This window comes from Apodemus sylvaticus, chromosome 17 (genome assembly GCF_947179515.1).
Source record: "Apodemus sylvaticus chromosome 17, mApoSyl1.1, whole genome shotgun sequence".
Taxonomy (NCBI): Eukaryota; Metazoa; Chordata; class Mammalia; order Rodentia; family Muridae; genus Apodemus; species Apodemus sylvaticus.
The window spans coordinates 37,599,397-37,607,499 of NC_067488.1; positions in this window are offsets into that span (position 1 = coordinate 37,599,397).

The following is an 8,103-nucleotide window of genomic DNA, read 5'->3' on the forward strand; positions in this document are numbered from 1 at the left end:
AATTGCTTTTTGCGCTCATTTTCTGATATCAAATTAGATTTATTCTCATTAGAGAACTAATGCAATAAATAAATGAGATATGCTGTGCACTTTGAAGGGCTATACATACGCTGCATTTATTATTTTATCATGTTATTATATATGGTTATACTATAATTATGATTTTACAATTTATTAATAATATATTAAATAATTAATATCATCACCACTATTTTTTCAAGTAAGCTATGTTTTAATTAGAAATCATATAAGAAAAAATTAAAAAATATTTAAAAAATTTTTAAAAATCATATAAGACAAAGCACCCAAGTTCAGGTAACCATCCAGTAATAAAGGAATTCAAATGAAAATTTTGAATGTTACAAAGGAAAAGCTAAAGGCTAGAGAGATGGGTGACTCTGTGGTTAAGAGCATTTGTTAAACCTTTTGTTAAACCTCTTGCATGGGGACTTGGTTTCAATTTCCAGTACTCATGTAGTAACTTTCAGCCTTATGTAACTCCCGTGACAGATGATCTGGCACCTTCCCCCTGATCTCTACATCCACAAAGCACATAGATAGCACACATCCATACTTACAGACTAACATTCAACACATGAAATAAATCTAAAGTCATCTTAAGAAAATAAAATAAAAAGACAATTCCTAAATTAGTACACAGTAAATTGTGATGTTAAATTCACTATTTCTGAGTGTCGTAATTGAAATCTTTTATTCAACAAACAAACAACTCTCTGTCATGATTTGAATGAGAATGGCCCCATAGGCTTACAGGTGTGAAACCATTCTCACTAGGGAGTGGCACTATGTGAAAGGATTAGAAGGTGTACCTTGTTGGAGAAAGTGTGTTGCTGGGGGTGGGATCTCAAATGTCTAAGCTAGTCCTAGTGTTTCTCTCTTCCTACTGCCAACTGATCTAGATATAGAACCCTTAGTTACTTCTCCAGCACCATGTCTGCCTGCATGTTGCCATGCTCCCTACCTTGATGATAATGGACTGAACCTCTGAGTGTAAGCAAGCCCCAGTTAAATGCTTTCTTTTGTAAGAGTTGCCATGGTCATGGTGTGTCTTTACAACACCAAGGGACCAAGACATTCCCTAAAATCAGAAAAGTTACCTAGAGAAATCAGAGGTTTTATATTTTTCCCTAGTATTCCTTACTAGGGAAAAGCAACTTGAATTGATCATGTCTGACCATGCTCTTTACTTAAATAAAATTTGAAGCCCATGGAGAGCTGAAATACTTTGACCAATGCCTCAAATCTTGTAATGGCCAAACTTGGCCTCCAAGCTCAGTTTCTGTATAAAGTGCTTGATCCTAGGTGTTCTATCAGGGAAAAGGCTGCTTAGAACTGGGAATTCCTACCTTCTAGACCTTATGCAAGAACTTAGCAAATGTTTACTGAGTAGCTATTCTATACCTAATACCATGCCTAGCCTTAAAAGCTGATTGCATCTTAAACATTTGGAGATTTATATACATATATTTATATATATACATATATAAAAATGTATATATATAAATGTATATACATATACCAAATATGTATATACATTTGATATATGTATATATATCAAACACACCAAGTGTATACCTCATGTCCATTAAGGTCACAAGAGTACGTTGTGTCATCTGATACTGGAGTTACAGCTATTTCTAAGTTACACTGTGAGCACTAGGAATTGAACCCAGGTTTTCTGCTAGAACAGCAGGTGGTCTTAACTGCTGAGACATGTATCTAGCTCTGAGATGTTTACATTTTAATGTACAAGAAATATACATGCAAAACACACACTGCAACATGAACTCAGTGAATCCTGGTTAAAACAATAAAAGGACTAAGGAAGGGAGGTATAAAGTCTACTTGTAAATGGTTGGGAATGCTTGTGTTAAAAGGCAAGTGAAGAACCCTAAGTGACAGAGAGTTCAGCGCTAGTCTAAGGCCTTCCTTCTGATCTTAATAGGGTTGCCAATGTTTAGGATGATGCTTTTGTCTCAGTCAGAAAGAAGAGGATGGAAGACTGTGGTACCCTGTGCTTACATGATTTTTTTTTATATTTCATTAAGGACAAAATATTACTAGAGAGAAAACATTTCAGACTAATTTTCACAGGTCAAACTGTGACCTGGCTAGATGTGTTGGATTGTTGGGAAAGCAAACACTTCACTTGAGCTGATCATTTTGCATCTAAACAAAACTGAGCTTTCAAAATCAAAAAATGGTCAAAATATACTAGGTAGGCAAATAATAGTAATAGCTGTACAAATCTTTCTACTGAATATTTGTGTGTTTATTTAGAGAAGTCCTTGTGCTTAGTATATCATTTTCCATCTAGTGGAATCAAAACATGTACACGATGCCTGCTCTCCCCCTCCTGTGTCCCTCCTTGCTAACTGAAGTGGAGCACACACAGCACCCAGTATTTTGGAAAGCATCGTAGGAAGATGAAGCTATGCTCAGAGCTCCTGATCCTAATGTCCACAAACAGCTCATCCACGGCCAGAAACAGACAACTCTTACCTGTCTTGCTTCATAAGAGAAACAACATGTACAGTTCTATAAGCTGCTATGTCCAGCTTCCTCTCATTTATAGCTAAATAGAATCACAAGTGACAGAGCCAGTGTGAGAAGTGAATGGTTTCCTTTACCACTCCAGGCATCTAGCTGTTGTCTCCATTAGGCTTGTACCCTGACCTAGCTGCAGGTCTTAGGAGAGAGGAAGATCAGCATATCCTGCAACTCATTTTTCCTCTGACACAGACAAGTAAAGAAAGGAGGTCAGAGCCTCTTAGACCTAAGACCTTCATTGCTGATGATACTGTATGTCTGCTGTCCCACCCTCTCCCTCAGCTTGGGTGACAGTCTGTTGCTGAGCCCTCAGCTTAGTAACAGTGACACATCTGAGGTGCCACAACACCCTACAATCCCAGATTTACCCCATGTGTCAGCCAAAGCCCATGTCGCATTCGAACATTGTCTACTCCACCATGACTGGCTGGACCTTGGTGTCCAGCTCTGTCTTGGTAAAGTCTTAGAAAGATGCCTCTGCTCATGTTTCAGCCATATGTTATAAGACCACAGACTACTGATTTAGCAAGCTGTGCATTTCTTCATTCATAATTTATTGCACATTATTATTTCTGTTTTTTCCTCACTTTGATTGTTTTACAAATTACAGGCTCCCTCTTTAAATTAACACTGATTACGACTTTCCCAGATGTGTTATCTTATATTTATCTATATTAAATCTCATCTAATTTGCTTCAAAAAAACTCGCATTCTTTTGTTCTTTCTGATCCACCAGTATTCATTGTTGTTTTAGAATTTGGTGGCATCTGAAATGTAATCAACCTGTCTTTCAAAGTCAGAAAAAAGAATTAAAAGCATGCTCTAACAGGTGTAGAAAAAAAAAAACCCTAATGTTTATTGCCTACTACATATCCAAACTCGGATTACCACAAAAACACCGAGAGATTTGGAGCAATTATATGCCATTTGTATGGGAGCACAGTGTGGGAGTGGAAACGGGTAATAATAGTATACATGGAAGGGTGTGTAACAAGTGGGTTATTAAATGCTGGCTTCTGCAGAAGACCTTCTGAGTGGCTTCACAGAGAAAGCTTCACTGATTCTCATTCATTATTACTTACTAGTTACTCTTAGGAGTAGGAGCAGGTAGGGGAAATAACTACCTAGCCTTTAAACCTGATATTGAGGTTGGCAAACTCCTCTATCTAGACAAAGAATTCATGCAGAAGTACAAGAGGCAGAGTAAGAAGGTTCTGCCTGTATTAGACTTGACCACAGCGTTATCTACCCCAGTTGCCTTCTGCCTTGACTAGGATTCTGCTGGCATATATTGCTGGGCAAAGTGGTACCATAGCGCTTGAGCCTCAAGGCATGACGCCCATGTTTACAATACTTTAATATGCCATACCTGATGTTCACTATAGTTACCAATGGCATTGGTGACCCCCACAAAAAAGCCCAGTAGATCTGCTCATGTCCATGCTTACTTCTCTTTGTCTTTATACCAATCAGAACCTTCCACTCCCATGATAAGCAGCTAATCACCTCTGTGAGAGTAACTACTTTGATTTCAGCCAGGATGAGGAACCAGAATCACCAGACAGCAGCCAGTATCAAGCTGAGAAGAACCTAACATGTCTAGCCGAAATACACTTGGACACATCTTCTGGTAAAACACATTTATTTCAACAAAACCAGTGCTGCATGATTTTAAGATCAATGAAAATAATAGAGAAATTTCCTGGGAATTGAGGTGGCAGGGCCAGAATGATCAATATTCTCTAGTTCTACTCATCTTATTTATACACATGACTCCTCTGTAGATGTCTTTGCTTTCAGTCTCCCAGTTTTGTTTCTTTCTTTTTTTTCATTTTTATTCGTTATTTTATTTATTTACATTTCAAATGTTATCCCCCTTCCCAATTTCCCCTCCACAAGCCCCCATGCCCTCTTCCTTCCCCCTGCCTCTATGAGGGTGTCCCCCTACCTGCCTACCCACTCCTGCCTCAGTGCCCTAGCATTCCCCTGTCCTGGGTCATCAAGCCTCAACAGGACCCAGGGACACTACTCCCAGTTTTGCCAGATAAGGCAATCCTCTGCTACATATCCAGCTGGAGCCATGGGTATGCCCTGTATATACTTTTGTTGGTGGTTTAGTCCCTGGGAGCTTAGATGTACACAGCCAAACACTGGACTGAGTGCAGGGACGTCAGTGGAGAAATTAGGGCAAGGACTGTAGGAGCAGAAAGGCTTTGCAACCTCATAGGAAGAACAACAATGTCAACCAGTCCTCGTTTCTTTAGATATTTTTTCTTTCAGTTAAGTCATTCACCACTCAACATATTATTTTCTCGGGTCACATCAATTCCCATACAAGGGTAATGGTCCATCTCTCAAAGTGGTTATACTCAGGCAGTTTTTACTGTCATAATCCTACTGAGGCAGGCAGAGTGGGGTGGCAGATCAAGGTCAGCACACTGACAGAAAGAGCCCACCCAAGAACCAGGAGTGGGGTTTGTGGGATAGGGAGCTGTCTCTGTCTACCATCGTTGGTAGGAAAGGGTCTGGTAAAACAGAGGCAGGTGACAAATGTTACCTCCTTGGTTAATTTACCTATAATTTCTTGGTCCGTCTAAGCTTAGTCTATCATGGACAATTTTCATCCTGTGATCAGTTTTGCTATACCTGCCCACCATTATTACCTAACTGAAATGAAAAAACCCAGATCAAAATAGGCAGGCACAATTGCATTGCCATTTAGTGTCCTGTAGGCAGATATGTGGCCTTTACTAAGACTGATAGCAGAGACTCTTGGCACTATGTGTTTCTCCATGATAAATACACATTCATGAAACAAATGTAGAGACCTACTCTAATTTCTCCATTGTACTTCTCTGGATCACTAATATAGTTTTCAGCTACTGATGGATATGATATCAGTCTACTGTACTAAATGGATTCAAAGCAGAATAATGTGTACTCCAACATGAACCTGTTACAAGGCCTCCTTTTTTTTTCTTAAATGCCAATCAAACTTCCAGATGTGTGAGTTATCTTAATGGATAATGGAGCAGAGATCACATATATGGTACATGCAACTTTCTAAATCCAAAGAGGCCCACCAAGGACTCTGCTCATCTTTTGTTTATAAAAAGCTTAAATAAGGTATGATAAATAACCATGGTATACAAAGGGAAAACCTCAAAATAATCCAGGTCCCTAATTTCACAGATTCACAGAACGTCACCAATATTGAGGTTTGGTTTGCTATGTACTGTAGTACCAAATTCTGTGTCCCAAGGTCTAGTTGCCTCAAGACAAGTGAATTCTCATATTTATATACCAGCTTTTGTGGTGCGAACCTTGCTCCTTAATTTAAAACTATTGGTTGGATAAAAATGCTTATAGCCTGTACCTGGACAGAAGAGAGGTAGGTGGGGCTTTGGTTCCTGGATTCGGGGTCTGAGATAGAGACCAGAAGATGAGAGAGAGAGGAGGAAGGAAGGACCCATGAGTTAGGTTGGTACTGAGTGCATGACTATGCGGTCTGGCCAGCTGGAATAGGAGCAGACCAGGAGGAACCTGGCAAGCTGTGTGCTGGGATTATTGACCGAGAAGTAAACAAAATAGAAGAGAGGGTGGATATCTGCCCAGCTCTAGAGACTTAAAGCTTATTGTAAATATAAATGTTTTGTGTCTTTTATTTGGGAGCTAAATGATCAAATGTAGAACAGAAACCCTCAAGTAATCTTTACCACAATACACCAACATGCCAGTTTTAACCAGTCATCAAGTTTTTTTCCCACCCTCCACCAAAGTCAGGCTCAAAAAAAAAACAACAACAACAACAACAACAACAACAAAAAAAAAAAAAAAAAAAACAGTGTATGTTGGCTGCTGAACACTTTGAACTGAAGGAGCTTGGGAGGCCTTAAAGCAGTCTTTCTGACTTTTTTCTTCCTGTTTTTCATTCTATTTCCTCCATAGGAAAGGCACAGAAACTAGAATTCATCTCCCTATAGGTGGATCATACAAACAAGAACTCTAGTTCCCCTGAACAAGCCATGAACCTAGAAAGGCCCCTATACAACCAGCATCCATTGGAATGAGGTTATGAGAACATCATTACATAGTGGTCCTTCTCATACTCAGGGGCAAGGAATGTATCATATGACAAGGCAAAGGCAAGGCAAAGAAGGATCTGCACAGAGAGTACACATGGAGTTACCCATGGCTCCAGATGCATCGGCAGCAGAGGATGGTCTTGGGTAGAAGGGAAGAGAGGCCCCTGGTCCTGGAATGGCTCAGTGCTACAGTGTAGGGGAATACCAGGACAGGAAAGCAGGAGGGAGTTGATTGGGGAACAGGGGGAGGGGAGATAGCTTATGGGATTTGGGGGTGGGGGGTGGGGAGACCAGAAAAGGGGAAATCATTTGAAATGTAAATAAAGAATACATCTAATAAAAAATGAGAGAATAAATTAATTTAAAGAAAAAAGAAGAAGAAGGATCTGCACAGGCAGATCTGAGAGATTTACCCCTAAGTTTTTGAAATCATATCCTGTTCCTTTGGTCCAGTCATCTCTGGGTACAACTCAGCACTTTCCATTATACATAACATACAAGCGTTTCACAGGGCATGAAACAAAATCTTTGTAATAGTTTTCTCTTTCTATCATGTGTTGGTTGTTGTTCTGGAAATACCCATGACTTTAGTGATCTTACCACTCTTCTTTTTTTTTTTCAGTATTTTTTTAATTCGATATATTTTTTATTTACATTTCAAATGGTTTCCCCTTTTCTAGACCCCCACTCCCCGAAAGTCCCATAAGCCCCCTTCCCTCCCCCTGTTTTCCCACCCAACCCTTCCCTCTTCCCTGTTCTGATTTTGCCCTATACTGCTTCACTGAGTCTTTCCAGAACAAGGGGCCACTCCTCCATTCTTCTTGTACCTCATTTGATGTGTGGATTATGTTTTGGGAATTCCAGTTTTCTAGGTTAATATCCACTTATTAGTGAGTGCATACCATGATTTATCTTTTGAGTCTGGGCTACCTCACTTAGTATGATGTTCTCCAGCTCCATCCATTTGCCTAAAAATTTCATGAATTCATTGTTTCAAATGGTTGAATAGTACTCCATTGTGTATATATACCACATTTTTTGCATCCACTACGAAAACTGGTCACCTCACTTCCAGAAGATCCTGCTATACTACTCCTGGGCATATACCCAGAAGATTCCCCAGCATGTAATAAGGATACATGTTCCACTATGTTCATAGCAGCCCTATTTATAATTGCCAGAAGCTGGAAAGAACCCAGATCTTACCACTCTTATAGAAAGCATGTTGAGTTTTGGTCCATAATCAACAGTCTCTTATCTAAACCTATATTTGTGTAGGTTTAAGGCATTGATTTGCTTAGTGATCAATCTCAAGCTTTGCTAAAAGAAAACAAGAGCACAAAAAAAAAAAAAGAGAGTAGGGTTTTTGTTTTGTTTTGTTTTGATTTGATTTGTTTCATTTTTCTGTCCAACATGTCTCACTTCAATTCTCTCAGGCACAATAACA